The sequence below is a fragment of the Myotis lucifugus genome, unplaced genomic scaffold (genome assembly GCF_000147115.1).
Source record: "Myotis lucifugus unplaced genomic scaffold, Myoluc2.0 scaffold_57, whole genome shotgun sequence".
Classification (NCBI taxonomy): Eukaryota; Metazoa; Chordata; class Mammalia; order Chiroptera; family Vespertilionidae; genus Myotis; species Myotis lucifugus.
In genome coordinates, this window is record NW_005871105.1 from 5164099 (window position 1) to 5184214 (window position 20116).

Below are 20116 nucleotides of genomic sequence, written 5' to 3' on the forward strand. Positions count from 1 at the left end.
AGACTTGGGAAGACAAGCCTCTATGCCCACATTATGCAGTAAAGCAGGACACTACACATTCCCTCCTCTGCATCAAGCACCTACCATCTGGGCAATAACCTATTGCTTGATATACTCACAAAAATTACTAAGTAATTTTATAGTAAAAACTAAAAGAGTGACCAAAAAAAGACACAAAATGAGCCAAAACACATTATTAGCATAACTACAACACATTGTAATTTTCACTTATTGAAGTTTTCCATGGAAACCAAGGATTTTCACTACATATTTACCACGTACCCACAATATGCTGCTAGGGAATTTATAACAGCAGCAACAACAAATAAATACAGGTCAACGGGAAAATATGTTCTATTTATTAAAATTGCAGTGATTTATGTATAACTTTGCTAAAATAATAGTAGATTACATTATTATTTCTACATATCTGAGGATCATAAATATCATGATTAAAAAAGATCTTTGAAGGTGGACTAGGATGAGTAATTACGAGGAATAGATAAGAAATAAAATGCCTGATCTTTCTGAAGACCACATTCTCTATTTCTTTCCCTTAATGCTTCTAAATTTTGCTTTGAATATATATAATTAAATGACATCCATTGACTGCCCACCTACTTCAGCATTGTCCTAGACATCTTGAGAATTATTATACTCAATACTAATGTAATAGAGGGCCAAACTTGATATTTACAACCAGTAGCGTGCCTGCCATGTCATTGGTATTCAATAGATATTGATGAATTTATAAATAACTCTTTATAAGGAACACTGATTTGGGTAAATAAAGTGCTCTTCAAACAACATGAGTTTGGATATTAAAAGGAGAGTCCGGGAATGGAGACTGGAGAGAACTGAATCGCTGTTAATGACTTAGTGAGAAATGCTGAAGTCCGGGGGCAATATGAAATGAGGGGGTGAGGACAGGTGATGGGAGGAGCAGGACAGAGAGGAGCCAGAGAGATAACTGCTGGAGACTCAGAATTTTGTGAGTCTGTGGCTGAACCCTCCTAAAAACTGTTCAGTTTGTTGGTAAGGGTTATAGTCAATAATGAGCAGATATAAATATTAAGAGACGAAGAAAGGTATTAACAATCAAATCAGGCAACTGTACGCAATAAGTGGGGGATTCTGAAATCTAGAACAAAAAATGTGACATTTCTCAAATTAGTAGCTCTGTCCAATTAAGCTCTCTATGTTGATGGAAATGTTCCATATCTGTCCTCTTTAAAAAGCTAGCCAGTAGCCACATGAGCTTGTATCTAGGAAAGGGCAATGGAGAATATCCAAAGGATGCTAAATGGAGAAAGATAGTCAATACTGTACTAAATCTGTATTTGTTACCATTGTTGATGTGATGCTCTCTGCCCCTCACACACCTATACACGCTACTATCCATAAATGGCTTTTTAAAATTCCACTCTTTACATAAATAGTGTGTGAATGGATTTTGCAGATATTCAAGAAATGTGCTGGTGAGATAAAAGGACAGGATCAAGAGGATTCGCAAGCTGATGTATTGACTCAACCTATTCAGAAAGAGCAGGGCTCCCAGCCAGATGAGATGTTGAGCACATAAAGCGCTGGGATTTTGAGGGAAAAGAGGGCGTGCTTTGGACTTTCATGGGGTCTAGGTTCCTTAGAGCCTGTTCGTACCAGCTTATGAGAGCTGCTGGTTAACTTTTCAGAAATGTCTCCAACAGGTCGGTTTCATGTTGGTATCTTCAAATGGGCCACAGTGGGATTATTTACACCATGAAAATGAGCAAATGCTAACCCAGGGATATACCTTCCTCCCCAAGACCCAGGTTACCAGTACACCATAGGATTTTACCCACCGTCTAGGAAGCCCAGGAACCCTAACAAAGGAGAAGGGTGGGAGCAAAGGGAGGACACAGTGATTTAAAGAATGGGCCGTGGTGGCCAGTATGGCACCATTAGCCACATCTGGCTTTTCACACCTAATCTTAACCAAAAGGCTGAGAAGCAATACATACATCTGGCTATTCAAATAAAAAATTAAACATTCAGCTTCTTGTTAGCACTAGTCATATTTCCAGACTTAAAAACAAGCTCATGTGGCTACTGGCTAGCTTTTTAAAGAGTATAGATACGGAATATTTCCATCAACATAAAGAGCTTAATTGGACAGAGCTACTAATTTGAGAAATGTCACATTTTTTCTTTCTAAGGTTTCAGAGTTCCCCACTTATTGTGGCTAGTTGCTTGTTTTGGTTGTTAATAACTTTCTTCGTCTCTTAATATTTATATCTGCTCATTATAGACTATATCCCTTACCTACAAACTGAACAGTTTTTAGGAGGGTTCAGCCATAGTCTTACAAAATTCTGACATGTAGCTTTTAATAACTTTTATGAATTGATATTTTGTAGTAAGAATTTTAGAATTTTAAGTTGAATAATATCAGTATTTTTTAAATAAATAATAAGGAAAAAAAGAAGAAAACCATTTTTATAATGTAGGAAAATCATAAGAAAAACTAAAGAAACAATATAATTGGGATATTAGTAACCAGCTCATTTAAAATTTGACAGATTCCAGTGGGTTGGAATGCAAAAAACATCTAAAATGTTCAATAGTTGAGTTTGAACATAGCACAATATCAATTCACTTGTTATATAAGTAATATATAAAAATATGAGGGGGGGGGTCGGAGAATGAAAAATCACATTACATAGAAAATAGCATAGGAAAAAAGGGTTTAAAAAAGCAATATAAAAATCAAGAGATAATAAAGAGTATTTCATGGTAGAACTTGACTTAAAGAATAAAACTCTTTAGAAAGTTTAGAACTCGAGTACTGAGAGTCTGTCCGACAGTGCTCAGCACATTCTCAGTGCCGAGGACAATGGTGGAGGTAATGGCCACCGGATAAGCATCCCAGGCTGCAGTGGCCGAGGGCGGAGGGTCAGACCGGCTGAGGCGGGGAGCAGCGTGCTGAGCTGAGGCCTGGACACACCATCCTATATTTGTTCACAAAGGGTTTTTCAAAAATGTTTCAAGTGCAGAGACCTGTCTGCACCTGTGCTTTCTGACATCATACCATCCAATTATGTGCACCACTTAGTTGGAACCATGTCTGAAGTAATAACTTGGTGAAGAACTAGACACTATTGATTATAAAATCATCAAGAGAACTTACTTGTTGAGTATAGTGCCTGATCCAAAACGACTTAGGAGTAACTATAACACCCAGGGGAAGCATTAATTCTTTTTGGTGAGGTTAAATTCATGACTTCATAGCATAAAGAATAAGTAAATTCTGCAAGTATAAAGAAGGCATTGGAAGGAAAGCACTCAACACCAGAGTGGTGCTTGATATAGCCAGCTGGCAAGGAAACAGAGAACCAGGCCAGCATTCTTAAATGTGTTTCTATGTAAAATAGCTATAAATATTACTGACTTTGAAGATGCGCTGGTTCATCCTGATAGTAAATGTGTCACAAACCATTGATGAATCATGAATGGGCTTTCTAAAGATAAAGAAATATTCAACAGTCCCACAATTCAATTATTTTCTTCAAGGAGGACTTAATCTAGAGATTCTCAGAAAATGGCTCGGCCCTCTTCACAGTAGACATCTCTGCGCAGTTGGGAGTTGCCCATTAGTAAGTGTTGGTAAATGGAGGTCCAAGGGATTAACTACTTATCCTTTGTCTTCAGTCCATTCCCTCCCCTTGGATCACATATCACAACGCACCTTTAAAGATGCTTTACTACACATGCACCCAGTGTACATAATTCTCTAATCTTCCCACTTCCTATTTGATGAAGAATTCAGGTTAATTTCACATACCTGATTTGGCTTGGGTGAACCCATGCTGGGTCTTTGTGACTGGTACTTCCCCTAAGACCCATAAATAATCCTTTACTAATACTTTCTGAAATATTGACTAAGTTAGCATTAAGATTTCTAGTTCTTTGTATTCAGAGTGTTAAACATTCTAGAAACCTATTAAACATAATTAAAACACAGAATAAGTATATAAGAAATTATCATATAGGATTAATAGGACTACTTGGAAAAATATGTGAGTAGACAGTAAGAATTTTTATATTGCCATGGTTTTCCTGAGGATCATTGAGGGAGGAGTTCCATGGGCATATGTTGAATATTAGCAAGCAGCTTTATTTATTAGCTGAGCACTATGTAAAAGTCAGTGTGCCAGTCAAACACCCACATTTCCACAATAACTGTTACAATAAATAGAATATAATGTGGTCCTTTTCTGGATTCAGGGAGATTGAAGTCATACACTTAAAAAAGGTAGATGGTACCTCACTGATGAGTATATATTAGATTTACTTCAGTTGAACAAGAATTGATCTAATACCCACTCTCTGAATGGAATTATGTATTAAGATAAAAATAACTATTTGTTGGACTAAAAGAAAGATTGTACAAAACACAGAATAGAATCAGTCAGTATTTTAGCAAAGTTTCTAAATATATTCTAGATACATTTACCTAGGACAGTGGTCGGCAAACTGTGGCTTGCGAGCCACAGGTGGCTCTTTGGCCCCTTGAGTGTGGCTCTTTCACAAAATATCGACTTCTGGGCATGGGCCACGAAGTTTCAATCGCACTGTACGTGCGCACCTGCACGTGGTATTTTGTGGAAGAGCCACACTCAAGGGGCCAAAGAGCTGCATGTGGCTCGTGAGCCGCAGTTTGCCGACCACTGATAGGATGATGAATGTTACTGAAAGGTCCATTACCTTTAAGCCTACCTGCTTTCAGTTTTGGAAATAACATTCAGATATAAAATGGTGTTCATAAGTGTGGCCAGCAGATGGCAGTAGCCTTTTCCTTTTCTGAAGAGAAGAATTTTATATGCAAAATTCAGTGACTACAGTGCCACCAAAGGTAAAGGGACAGAGCAAGAGGCAAATCAAACAACTTTTCTAGCCAATAGAGGGCATGGAAATGTTTTTATCGTTTCTCTTAGCAATCTCTTAAACTGATCTTACTCAGCCCTCCTGAAAGCTCCCCACCTGACTGCGGGCAAAACCCTTTGGGAGCTGGACCTCAGGTCTTACCACTCCCTTCTCGATCATGCCATTCCAGCCACAGCTTCTTTCACTGTCCCTGGACCTTTGGGGTATTCTCATTTCCTCTCTCCTGTGAACGGAACTCTTTCCACTGGTGTGTGCACAGCTCACTCCCTCGCTTCATTCAAATCTCTGCTCAGACAGATACTCTGCAGAGGCCTTCCCAGGCCACCATACATGAAATAGTAACGCCCTTACCCTCTATTCCCTTACCCTCATAATTCTTCCTAGCAGCACTTTTCACTCCCAGATAGCATATTACATACTCGTTGTTGTCTGTTTTCTTCACTAGACTCTGAAGTTCCTTAAGGGCCGGGACTTGGTGTTTTTGCAATTATGCCTTAGCACTTAGAAGAGTTACTCTTGTAGTAGGACTCAATAAGTTAACTAAAAATAAATGAATGAATAAATGATTCACTATATGAACCGGCATCTAGGGAGAACTAGAGAATCATTAAATCAACATAAATCATTGGTCAAGAATGCAGATTTGCATAGCACCAATGTCATTTTCATTCTGCTTTGCATTTCCTTTTGGACCTGTTTCATAAAATTATTACATTATGATCTCTTAAAATTTGAAATTCCCTAAATTAACTGGAGGCAAGCATGTTAAGCCTATCTTTCAGATTCGAGTGTTATTGGACTAAACTTCTATATGTGAAATTATCATTTTATTTTTACACATTTCACTGATATTAATTTTTCTGCACCTATCATCAAGCTCACAGAATGCAATTTGATTTTACTTTCAGCTGAGATAGGAATGACTTTTGAAGTTCAGGCCCTGAGATGCAAATTATTCTTTATATTTTAATGCATGCAGGCTAGGAGCAGTGTATATAAATAACATTGTATGAGAAGTTATTTTGGTGATTGTTTTGAAGATCAGGAATATGGTCATAGGGGCTCCTTTAATGTCTATATAAAGCAGAAGCAGAAAGGTCAACCAATGAGAAGGAGATTTTTTTTTCTCATTCCCCCATGTATCTTTGCCCTTTTATACTGTAAATTGCATGGGATGGCATTTAAATGCACAATGTCAAAGGCAAAGAAAGCACTTGGCATTCAACCTATGCTAAAAGACAGCTGGCAAGGGGCACAAAGAAAAAATACTGCCCTCCTGCTTTCAATGCCAAGCTGCCTATTGCACCGCTCCAGTTTCCCATATTACAGTTTTTGCCCTCTGGACAAAGGAGAACTAGCCAGAGGGTCACTTTCCCTCCAACGGAGCAATAGCTCAAGTTCACCTGGGAGACCCATGACCCGTCTAGCTGCCTGTGTTAAGCAAAGACACCGGGATGATGATGTGAACCACATCAGCCCTGAAATCATGTTTCTAAGAGCGGCTATTTCTGTCCAAGGCTAATTCCACACGTTGCTCGTGTAGCTCTCACAAGTAAAATTACTCATCCAGGCCTGGGTAGGTGCAACGCACAAATGGAAGCGGGATTCAGACACTAATAAGGATGTGCTGTAATAATTCCAACCAGAGGCCGCGCGTCATAGTGGGGCGGGTGAGTGTGACAGTTCTTCCCCTGGCTTAGGAATACAAGCCAGCTGGCAGGGAGGGTGGAGGCTCACACTATTGTTCCCAGCAACTCAGTAGGAAGGAGACCAAAAAACAGCAGTTTGTGCTCACATCATCGAATATGCCTTCAGCTGTTGTTTTACATTGTGTGTGCGTGTGTGTGTGTGTGTGTGTGTGTGTGTGTGTGTGTTTGTGTGTGGGTAGTTAAACTAAGCAGCTGACAGACACGTTATTTAATCAAGACGTTGCTAAATGCAGTCATAAAGTTTGTGTGTGTTTTTTTAATTTTGAGATTTAGAGAGAGAAATGAAGGATCATCTACCCAAGTTTTCAATGTTTCTTTTTCCCTGCTCCACCCTCAGGGATGGTGACGACATTCTTCTGTCACCGACACTGCCACTCTAACAGCAGAGCTCACCAAAGAGAACACCTCTTCACACATGTCCACGCCCACGGAGGTGCCACTGGACTCTCACGGGGTTTGACACAGTCTCCTCTCCCCAGGCCTGAACCCGGACGTCCACAGAGAGTCACGGAGGCTATTGCAACTCCTTGATTTATAAAGGAAAAGCAGGAGCCTGGAGGATGAGGGACCTGCTCAGTCACGTAGCCAGTGGCAGCGTTAGACCTCACTCTCAGGCTTCTGACTCCCGGCAGAGGAATCAGTTTCACGGCTCACGGCTACCTCCCTTATAAGCCTCTTTGAGTACTTTCCATGCACTGAAAGCTTGTGTCCTGCCCCCTTACCCCAGTTCATAGTTTGAAGGCCCAACTCCCAGTGTGTTGGTACTTGGAGACGGGCCTTTGTGAGGTGGTCAGGGTTTGATGAGGCATGAAGGTGGAGGCCTGGTCTGATGGCATTAGTGCTTTTGTAAGATGAGGTACAGAGAGCGTTCTCTCTCTGTGCACACACTAAGGAGAGGCCATGTGAGCTCATGGTAAGACGATGGCCACCAACAAGCCGGAAGGCGAAGCCTCAGAATGACACCTCCGTGCTGGGCACTTGGTCATGCATCCAACAGCCTACAGAACTGTGAGAAATCACTATCTATTGTTAAACCACTCATGCTTTGGTAATTTGTGGAGGCAGTGTAGTTTGAGTAATATACCTGGCAGCGCAGAACCACCCAAGGACCATTAAAATTTTTTTTTTATTGATTTCAGAGAGGAAGGGAGAGGGAGAGAGAGATAGAAACATCAATGATGAGAGAGAATCATTAATTGGCTGCCTCCTGCACACCCCACACTGGGGATCAAGCCTACAACCTGGGCATGTGCCCTGACCGGGAATCAAACTGTGACTTCCTGGTTCATAGGTTGACACTCAACCACTGAGCCAAGCCGGCCTGGCGACCACCCAAGACCATTTTTAAAATGCAGGTCTGTGGGTCACATACCAAGCCAGATGAATCATAATCTCTGAGTAGTGATAGAATCTAAATCTCTGGAAAAGCATACGTATCAAAGCTGGCGAGATGGGGTGCAATTGTCTATACTGGCTACTTTTGAGAATGAATGGAAGTGCAATCAGTAATCATACCAGCACAACAGAAGCAAACTGATATGTATATCACCTTGACCTTGGGTGATCGTGAAGCAGCCCCCACCTCTCAGTTGCCAATAGCCACTGAAGCTTTGAGCCTGGTTTTGGGATCAGAGATCATAGATTTCAAGTAGGAATTCCTTCTTGTATAAACATAGGGACGTTTCCTCTTGAAAATAAGTGAATATGTGAACCTGTTTGCTCCTCTGTGAAATGTGGGTGGTCATTTTCATCAGCTTATCTTTGGTACCTGACTGAGTGATGGAAACATTGTAAGCAGAAATGAATATTGACATGAATGGTCAAATTTCATTTAAAGGGGAATCCTGAAGTTTTAAGAAGGTAATACCAAAGCAAAGTGGTTGGCATATGATAGGTAGATTATTTTTATTCGTTCCTTACCCCTATGCTTTTAATGTATAAAATTACAACTCTCAAGTGGCCTAATTTCACCTGTGATGATTTTGGTTAGAAGAGTGTTTTTTAAAGAGTAGTATTATGGTTACAATAAAACAAATGGTTTCCCTAAAGCTTGGAGGTGACTCTCCTGTCATGTAATCATGGTAAAGGATGATAGCTCAAGTTATTTCCCTGGTTCTACTGTTTTTGGAAGAGATGCCAGGAATTTTCTAATAGCAAAACTGTCTATTATTCTCTCAAAACAATTAACACAGAAACTTCTGAATTCAGTGAAGGTCAGAGGATTAATAGGTTTTATCTGCAATGTGTTTGAAAAGCTAATTAAGACTCCACATACAGCAGAGTAGACTGGGAATACAATATTTAGTTTTTCTCAGCGTGACCACAGTGAGCGAAAGTGAAGAGAGCAAGGCAACCTGATGGTGGAGAACTCACTGACGGGAGGCAAACCCTTTTTAAAGGAAACAAAACTGAAAATACTTCTCTTTTGACTGAAAATACTTCCTTTATTAAATGAATATATTCAGCATCTGCTTTATACTGGCATTATTTCAGGTGCTAGATATTGTGGGGATGAGGAAAATTTCCTCTTTCCCTCCACTGGTTCTTTTTGGCTGGCCAAACAAATCTACAGGAGGCAGACTGACAAGAGAAGATCTAATTAAATCTCTTACACATGGGAGCCCCTCATACATGAGAGGGTCAGAGACCTTGTATACATGAGAGCCCAGAGGTAGACAGAGGGATATGAGACATCCCGATGTAGGGATAAGGTACGGTGCATAGGGGGCTTCAAAAGGTCCTTGCAGGATGATAGAAAGAGCAGACCTTCAGTAAAGAGAAGTTTGCCCTGTTCTATACATAGGTCAAAAGAAGTTATCCATGGTAATCTCTTATGAGAAAGTCCTCTAATTCAAATGTTATTAGGTGGTTAAAGGAAGGGGTTGTCAGAAGTTTCTCTTGAGGCTGAAGCTAAAATTCCTTAAGCTCAAACTATTCTGTACATTATTGAGGCACATCTTTGGGTAACTCGTTCTGGACTCCCATAATATTAAGTGTTGAACAGAACAGAGATGGTCTATCTTATTTTTGTTTGTTTGTTTCTTTATGTGTTTTGTTGTTGTTGTTGTTATTGTTTGCCTAGAGACAAGCTGATTAACAAAGAAAAACCATTCAAATTAATGAAAAAAAATAATAGGAAAAGGGAAATTGTATTTAGGTTTCCCAAACATTAAACATTCTTTAACAGCATCAACTTAAATACTAATATGGAAACATTTTTAAAAAATCATCGCGACAGAAAGAAAGCCATTTTCCCTTTATTCTTTTACATTCATTTACTAACAATATTCTTCTTATAGTTAAAAGTGAGGAAACAGCTGAGATCTCAAAATTCTCTGAGGAACTTTATCTCTTAAAAAAGACATTGAGCCCAGCAGGTGTAGCTCAGTGATTGTGTCCACCTATGAACCAGGAGGTCACAGTTCAATTCCAGGTCAGGGCACACGCCCGGGTTGTGGACTCCATCCCCAGTAGGGGTGTAGGAGGCAGCAGATTGATGATTCTCTCATCATTGATGTTTCTATCTCTCTCTCCCTCTCCCTTCCTCTCTGAAATCAATAAAAATATATTTTATTTTTTATTTGTTTTTTAAATATATTTTAAAATATTTAAACAAAACCCCTTTTAAATAAATACTAATATATTTTTCTCCCTTGCTCTGAATCTTGGTTGTCAGACACTGTCAGTTTCCTCTATAGTGCTTTGAATGACTATCTTTTCCTGATACTCCACATTGGACCAGGCCCTCCTAACCTCTCATCAGAACTATTTTAATAGATTTGAACTCTATAATATTTATTAAAATAGCTTGCTAATCAGTATTTCTCTTTGTGTTTCTCTGCTGACAAAAATATGGACAGGTTAATTTTTTAAGCATATATAGCTATAATAATAAAAGCATAATATGCTAATTAGACCAGCGGTTCTCAACCTGTGAGTCGCGACCCCTTCGGCAGTCAAACGACCCTTTCACAGGGGTCGCCTAAGACCATCCTGCATATCAGATATTTACATTACGATTCATAACAGTAGCAACATTACAGTTATGAAGTAGCAACGAAAATAACTTTATGGTTGGGTCACAACATGAGGAACTGTATTTAAAGGGCCAGAAGATTGAGAACCACTGAATTAGACTGAACGACCTTCCGGACAACCTTCCAGATGACCTTCTGGATGACCATGCTATGACACCCACTGGCGCCAGGCCAGTCAAGGCGGATGTGATGCGATTGGTCAGGGGCTCGGCCATCGTCCCATGATCACCCCGCAGAGGGAGGTCCAGGCCACTGACCAGCGGGCTGCAGCAGGTAGGCGGGGCCTCCCTTTGGGAGTCCCGGGTGCCAGAGGGAAGCCGGTGCTGGCAGCCAGGGGAAGGCCTACTCTTGCATGAATTTCATGCATCAGGCCTCTAGTATATACACAATCATGTCAGTCCATTGCTTTTACACCTTCAGTGGTCGCCCACTATGGAATGAAATGAATTAAGTGTAAATTACCTAGTTGTGCCCTCGAGGCTAATCATGAGCAGCTACCTTTCTGATCAAGACCTGGCCTCCCCATTCCCCCCCTCACTATTCCTCATGCCCCTGTCCAGGTTTTTCTGCATCCTCTTTCCACCTAAAATATGTTGTTCCTCTCAGTTCAGGAACTAAGCCACAGGAGTGAACAACTTGCTCAGTTCAACCTAAGATGACCTATCAGAAGATTCCCTGGGAATTTTGAGTTACATATTATTCCTTAGGATTCAGTATTTAAAGACAATGTAAGATTGAGGCTTATAAAAGTAATCTGGCTACAAGGTATAGAGAGATTACACAAGATTAATAACAAGCAGTGAGCTGATGAGAGATAGAAAAAGAGAAGTTAAGAAAGAAAGCCATGATAACATCTTTTATTTCACCCCTTGAACTCACAGGGAAAGTAATCCAATACTAAATCTACTTTATTTTTTTTTAAACTAGTTTTAATGAATTCATTATGATAAATCAAAGACCTAAAATGTTCCTCACACCATACTGGGCTTTCTAAATATTTATAAAATAATCCATGAAGTCCCTATGATCTTTACATGAGGATTGTATTGGCAAATCCCTATTGCTCACAATATATAACAAGTAGTGATTTAAGGCCGTGGTTGGCAAACCGAGGCTCGCGAGCCACATGCGGCTCTTTGGCCCCTTGAGTGTGGCTCTTCCACAAAATACCGTGTGTGGGCGCACATGTACAGTGCGATTGAAACTTCGTGGCCCATGCGCAGAAGTTGGTATTTTGTGGAAGAGCCGGTATTTTGTGGAAGAGCCACACTCAAGGGGCCAAAGAGCCGCATGTGGCTTGTGAGCCGCAGTTTGCCGACCACTGTTACCTTAAATTTTAAGGTAACATACTTGAGTAAAATGTGCAAGTTTATGAAATAAGACTTAAACTTAAAAAAAGAAGCATTTGATGTCTTCAGTACTTACTACCTAAGGCTAAGTTCTAGATTACAAACCCGTCTAATTATCCTCTGTTTATCTTAATAATGACCATTATTATAGGTTCTTAAACCTCCTGGATCTCTAATAGATACTGCAGATTATAGTAGAGAAGATGTGTGATTGCAAGGGGCTGTTAAGGAAAAAAAAAAGCAAAAAGGTGTAACAGAAATAAATTATAGATTAGCATGTAACAAAGGATACTGGGCTTTTTCTAACTACAATTACTAGAGAAGCTAATAAATGCAACAGCATTATGGGATGTTGTGTTATCTCTAATTTGTCTTGGGCTGACTCACTGTGTTTATTAATAGTTTGGAGAGATAAGCATGTTGTTAATTTTATACTCCAGCTATAAGATGCCATCTTTTCAAATTGAAAATTTAAAGAAAAAGGAAAGTTTAAACAGAATAAAATTAAAAGGGTCATTTTGGTTTTGGTTTTTATTTTACTTATAAAATAAAACAAATGAGAGTCAACCCTGCATTTAGTCATAACTTTAAAAATTATATAAACATAATGTTTTTTTCCTGGCAAGTAAGTGCTGAAATGACAAAGATACTTCCCTTTCTAAGTCTGAATGTGTGTGTGTGTGTGTGTGTGTGTGTGTGTGTATAAGTGTGTATATATTTCACTCTCAAAAGCGGGCTACCATATAACAAGCATCTATGAACAAATATGAGATAAAAATTATCTCCTTAAAAGAATTCATGCAGCAAGATGAGATCCATCAAACACAAAATTCTTGAAGATTTATCTACCTCCATGATTTAATTGTTTTTAAATTGCTATAACTATTCTAAACCTGTGTGGAGGTTTCATTTGGTGATGAACATTTAGGTTGCAAATGACATAATTCAAGAAGCATAAACTAATTTTGACAAACAGAGGAATTAACTAAATGATGTACCTAATGGCAGGAGGTCGGAGGGATGGTGGTTTCCAGGGGTACCTGAATCCTAGGCTTGAAATACCATTAAAATTCTACCTTCATCCTTTTATCTGCCTCCCTGTGTCAAGTATTTAAAGATTGGTGGTCACAAGGAGAGTGTAAATATAACCAATAGCATTTCCTGGACTCACAGTATCTAATTTACCACCTAAGAAGAAAAAGAGATCATTTTCCTTTTTAAAAAGTCTATGGGGTGACATTGGTTAATAGGATCATATAGGTTTCAGGTATAGATTTCTAAGACACAAAATCTGTATATTGCACTGAGTGTTGACCACCCAAAGACAAATCACCATATATTTGGCCAATGTCACCCCAAGAAATTTAATTAAAAAGCAGTTAATGATGAAAAAAACTCTTTCTGATATTTATACATTCTTTATAAATTAAGGTCTCAATAAACTTTGCAACACTATCTCTCTTTTATTCCAAAATACATGTAATTTACCAGATATAGATGGTAATAGGGAAAGGAAAACTATCAATAGGTGTATAAATATTGACAGGAAATAGGTACAACCTTCAAGAAATGAGAAAGTATAACAGGAAGTAGATAATGACTACATGTGAGATGTAACTCAAGATATGTATTTGGGGATAATTTTTTGTCAACTGATTTTTATAGCATTCCTATTGGTCATAAAAGATAATCAAGAATTAAAGTGATCCTTATGGAAAAAAAAGAAAAAAAGCCCAAGACTCCAGTTCAACTCTGGTCATGTGTCCATACTCTTGAGTGGAGTGGCGGGTGCATCAGTGATGATGATTTGAACCTTCATTTGACCATGTGCTTAGTGTTAAAGGGGAAAGCCGTTCACCAAATGAGCAGGATGGGAAGAAAAGAGAAGTACAGGAGGAAAAGGTTTTAACTGCCTACGGACAGTACAACTGTTTATCAGGCAAGACTATCTGAGTTTTTAATTCATTATATTTATATAATCTACCTAACTGGATTCAATAGTACACAAGGATACTATATTCTTAGTACTACCAAAATATCAAACTGAATGAAACTTGTTTTCCAACTTAGTCTTTAACTCTTCCCTGCCTTATTTCCCCTTTCCATTCCTAAATAGTTATTGTGGCCTGTTTCTTTCCTCCTGACGTCCACACAGACATGCCTTCTTACCAAGGCTAGATCCTTTCACAGGAACCATTTCATAACAAATTTGAAATTGTGCCTTTTAAAATATATGCATTATATTTTTACAGGCTCTCTACACAAGAAAGAATAACTCATACATTAATTAGCTTTCTGTCTATGATTTTACTAAAACCACTTGCTATCTAAAGACCTCACACACTGATTATAGTTGTCATTTCAATACAATTTTAGTGAAGCTAAAATTCAGTTGAAACAGCAAATTAAAAATTGCATGTACTTGCAAACTCAAATGCTGAAACTATAGGTTTTATTGGAAATGGAAGAAATTTATTTCAAAAAACAAGTGATTACAAGTGTCAAGGATGTGTGGTTTGAACCTCAGTTAAAGACCTTGCCGTTGTCGAGGTTATATTATAACCTTACTTGTGGACACAAGAGATAATGGTGCCCAAACTGGGGTAGCTCTTGAAGATAGTGAGAAAGCATCAACTACTAAACATACTTCAAAGGTGAAGGTGACGTGAGGCAATAAAGAAGTTAAGGGTGACTATGAAGATTTGTCGCTAAGCAAAAAAAAAAAGTGTGATAATTTAATGATAAGAAGAAAAAGCTGATTATGGAAAATACATTCTGGGGTGTGTGTGTGTGTGTGTGTGTGTGTGTGAACACTTGAGTTTGTTTTTTGTAAACCAGACTAATTTGGTAATGTCTAATAGATATTTAAATGAAGATGTAGAATAAGCAAGTGGATATATGAATGCGGAGTTTAACAAGACATCAGAGCTGTGACAGACATTTGGGACTCATTATCATAATGATAGTATTAAAACCATGGGCCTGTACTAAGTCACATAAAAAATGAGTAAAGAGAAAGAGACATAGACTCAAGCCCTAGGTGTTTCTACTGTTAAATACCAGAAAGAAATGGAGGAAACCAGCAAAAATGTCCAACAGAGAGTGAATAGTGAGGGAAAAAAAGAAAAAAATGTTGTCCAGGAGTCTGAGTGAAGAAAAGGGATTGGCTGTCAAATGCTCTTAAGAACTAAGAATTCACGTTTGGATTTGCTAATGTGGCAGTCAGCAGTGACCTTGACAAGAGTTGTGTGGGGTGAAGGCCTGAGTCCAGCAGACATATGAAAGGCTGGAAGAAGAGGTTACACAGCTAATGAAGAGCTAAGCTCTAAAAGGCATCTGAGAAATGAGCCAGTCACCTGTGAGGGATGCACTCTTGCAGCAGGACTTTTTAAAAAATATATAAAATATATTCTAGCACATTGTATGCTGCTAGGAATGCTATCAGAAGTCAAATACATTTGTAGAGGAGAGTATTGCTGGAGAAACAGTCCTGAGTAGAAGACAGGAATAGCATATTTGCACAAGTGTACTAGGTAAGTATAAACAGTTTAACTATTGTATTGTATTGTATTGTATTGTATTGTATTGTATTGTATTGTATTGTATTCAGCCATGAAGGCAGAGGATATAGAGACAAATGAAGCATGTTAGTGGAGTCCATGGTCAGAGCTCCTGAGAGCTGTCTTCTAATTTTTTATTTTCTAAGGGAACTCAGAAGCAAGGTGTTCAGCTGATAGAGAAGAAGGGTGAAAAGGTGAAGGAGGATTGGAAAGGGGGGACAGTTTGAGGCAGTAGTGTCAGAAAGAGGAAAATGAACTATAGGATTCTATTCCTCAAAGGTCATAGTATCACTAGGCAGCACCATTGCAAAAGCCTCAGCATTTTCTGGACAAATGTCCACTGAGCCCATGCTGCATGGAGGCACAGAGCAACAAAAATAAGAAACAGTACACATTCGTAGAACTTGAGTGAATATACATATTTTTAGGGAGGAGCAGCCCCAAGTATTGCATCAGATTCGATTGAGAGACCTATTTTACATGCTCAGGACCATGTGTTATTTTTCCCTTGTCTTTTGATGTGTTATAACTTGAGTATGTACCTACCTCTACATCAGCACAATGCCTTTCAGGACAATTGTTTTTATCTGCCTCTGCTTCTGATGTATTTTAGCATAAGCCTTTTCATGTGTTCATCTTTTTGACCTTATATTTTGAGATTAACATAGCTAACAAGATAGAGGCAGTGACTAACCATAATTACTACATTTTTTCCTGAGTGAAATTATTTTTTGGAAAAAAAGATTCTTTTAAATATGTAAGTATTACATATGCTCCTCCATGCTTCCTTCAATTACTTTTAACAGGCAAATTTCCTAAAACATAATCACAATTCTTCTTTTCCAGCCTGGGCCCTTGTGTTGTCTGAAAGCTTTTTCCCCCCATCTTTTGCATTATAACTCATTATTATATTGTCCTTCTTACCTTAAGCTTATTATCATTGGAGTTTTTCTACTGAGATGTCTCAAAATATTTCTTCACCCTGAGGGCAATTCATCATTATTCCATATATGTTATGTATCTTATTTCCTTTTTATGTAGAGTCCTGGGTTTATGCAGACATTAATAAAACACGCTCTGATTAGATTCAGAACAGTGTTTTATGCTATAGTAGTCAGACAGGAGAGACAGGTTATATACACTGAACATAAACTGTGACCTCACTTCCTGGAATCAACTCTTGACCAGACTGTGCTTTTTCTTTCTTTCTAATAATAATCAGCTAGGAGAATTTGATGAGTGGACAAATTTGAAATCATGATAATGAAAAGGTTAATTTCAAAAGTTAAAACAATCCAGACATTAGTTTAATTTAGCCTGATATTTAGTTTTGTAAAAATACAGTCTTATAAGTCTCCTTAACTTGAATATACTCATTCTTCTTATGGGATTTATCTCCACAAATCCCAGAGAGATACCTACCCTTTTTCTGCTTGAAAACTGAAATGGCAGACTTCCCTCTCCATTCCAATCTGGCTTTATCCTGCCACCCCAGAGTAACTGCTCTTGTCTTTTTTTGCCCTCGTGTCATAACTTCTAGATAACATTCACAAAGTTGATAGCTTTTTGATTCTTGAAACATCCATTTCTGAAATGTCTCTAATACCAAACCCTTTTGCTTTTCCTTTAACTTCCCTGGCAATTGCTTTCAGCCTGTCTTGCTTTATTTTCAAATATCTAATCTCTAGATGTTGAAATCCTTCAGGCCTTGGCTCTATTCTGCTCTCTTTTTCTTTTGACACAATCTCTCTGGGTAATCTCATCCATCCTCAGGGCATTAACCGTGATCTATATGGATTACTGTATTTATAGTTTCACTTCAGAATCTCCTCTGAGTTCCAGACCCCTGTATCTAGCTGTTCAGAGTGCATGGGCTGTGGAGCCACACTGTCTTGGTTAAAAGTCTGGCCCTGACTAATGACTACTAACTGTGTGACCTTGGGCAAGTTACTTAAACTCTCTATGTTTTAGGCACCTCAATTTTGTATGAGGATTATAATAGTTTATTTCTTGATCTGTTATAAAGATTGAATAAGTGTGAATTTGTAAAGCACCTAAAATAGTACCTGATACAAAATTTAGATGAAACACCACATATAGCTGAAACTTAACATACTCAAAAGTAAACTCAATTGTTTCCACCAAAACTCTTCCCCATTGAGGCTTCCCCATCTCAATAAATAACCTCTTCTTTTAATTGGCTTACCTCTTCTCTTCTGTCCAAATGAGAATATACTCTTATTGAACATAAATCTGAATATTTTTCTCCACTGCTAACATCCTTCAAGAATTTCTCATTATAGTTTTAATAAATCTAAACACCTGCACCTGTCCCTGCATATTCTATATCCTGATCCTTTGTACTTGCTGTTATACAAATTGCACGTACACACATTACAAACCCACACACCATATTCACACATCACACAAAGAGGCAGACAGCAATGGCTGCATCCCCCAATACGTCACATTCCAATTTAAATGCCTGTGAGAGTGAGAGAGGCTGGCTCTAAAAGCTTATCTATCTATATAGCTCCCTACACTCACCCATGGTTTGCTATGGTTGCCCCAAATTTGTTTCCTCTATGGCCCTTACCCTAAGTTGTATTTACAGACATTATGTCCACTTCTCACTGTGTGTCTCCCTTAGTAAACTGTAAGCTCCATTAAGGAAAGACTTTTGTCCATTTACCCAGCTCTGTGGACTCAGCAGCTTGGTGTACAGTAGGCATTGAGTGAATATTTTCCACAAGAATGTATGCAAGAATAAATGAATGAGTGAACTTGTCCTTTTCTAGCAGTTTATCTCAGAAAAGTTAGTCTGGTTTTTCAAGATCCTTTTTGAAATTTATGCTTCTATTCAAATAATTATTTTTACAACTCATGTTGTAAAGTGTGATAATGAAATTATCATTTTACACCATTACCTATCAGTTACTATGTTAAAGTTATCTTTATAATGAATAGGCTTTCAAACATATAGGTTGGTAATAAATTTTAGTGCAAAACACTTTTTAGACTTATTACTCCAAATAGGCCAATCTAAGAAAAATAAATCATCTTAGTTTTGGCTTTATTTCTATGCTGGTCTATCTGTTTTCCCCAGGTAATAATTGTTTATTACAAGAAAACATAACTTGTTAATCTTTAACTGTTATAATGTCATCAAGCACTAAGAAAAATATTTAAGAAGAATATCCATGCCTCCTCTATCTACAGTTTAGCTAAAGAACAACATAAACTACATCGAAGTGTGACTTGCAAATGCTATAGATATTGCCAAATTTTAACCTGTTGCTTTATTGCGCCATCTTTTTCAACTTTGGGGTGGGAAGTGGGGCTCAAAGATAGGTTTAGTTATTGTACAATTTAGGCCTTCAAAAACCAGTTCTTATTATATGAAGTTTATGTTATAAAAACTTTCTGAAAGTATCTTTACTGTAGATACCTGAATAGCCTCTATCAACTTCTATTCTACCCTCCTAGTAGGAAACATTGGAATGCCCCAAACTGGCATCTTCCCGACTCGCCTGCAGCATATTTAATTCCATTAAATCGATGCACCTACTGAGAATGAAAAACAGAAATGCTTTGGCAAACAAGGTCACTTTGGTGTAGTTACTCAGACTGGCCTCAACATTTCCAGTGTCTAGTCTGTGGGTGTTGAAAGGAGGCTGTGGAGGCAGTTTTGATGAATGAAGCAGCTTCCTGACCATTGATGTGCCATGGCGCTCAATAACACAGTGGTGGCCCCTGCATTTTAATTCTTCCAGTCCTTCCAACAATCGTGTGTGCATCCAGTTGCCCGTAGAGAAGCCCTAATTTTGCTAAGCCCTTGTACTAAGTAGAGTAGTTTGTATGTCTAGCACTGAAGTCTGTTACACACAGAGGGAGGTGTATTTTTAAAGTTTTTATTTCCTTTTTTGATTTTTTTTCATGGTACTTTTCAGGCTGAAACATACCTCATAACATTGTAAAATAACCATATTTTTTTTTCTTTTCATACAATGTTTTTTAAGTGGCAGAGTTATTCGTTAGCTTTTTCCACAACATATGATTTCAAAAATATACAAAATAAGAGATTATTATAATAAACCCTGATGCACCAATTACCCAGTTTCAACCATTATTAATTGATGGGCTGGCAATTTTACATCTTGTAAAACCCCATCCAACCCTCCCTAACATAGGTCATTATTAGCAAAGTGTGATTTACCAGATTCATGAAGTAGAGGCTCATTAAATTCACAATAGAATTTAAGTCTTGGGTTCCTTTACATGTACATAATAAAAAAACAAATGTAATAAAACATAATAATAAATGCATATGTTATATCAACATAAAAATAAAACATTAATATAATTTATAATAATATATCATGATAAAATGCACATCTGACATATCATATGCCTTATAAGTTTGCTACTTTTTGGGGCTAGAGTGGTAACATCATAAGCTCTGCCATATTTCTCTGTTTTAGAAAGAAATGATATATGTGCCCCCAGCTCTACAAGATTTCAGGTCATCATCAATTTCT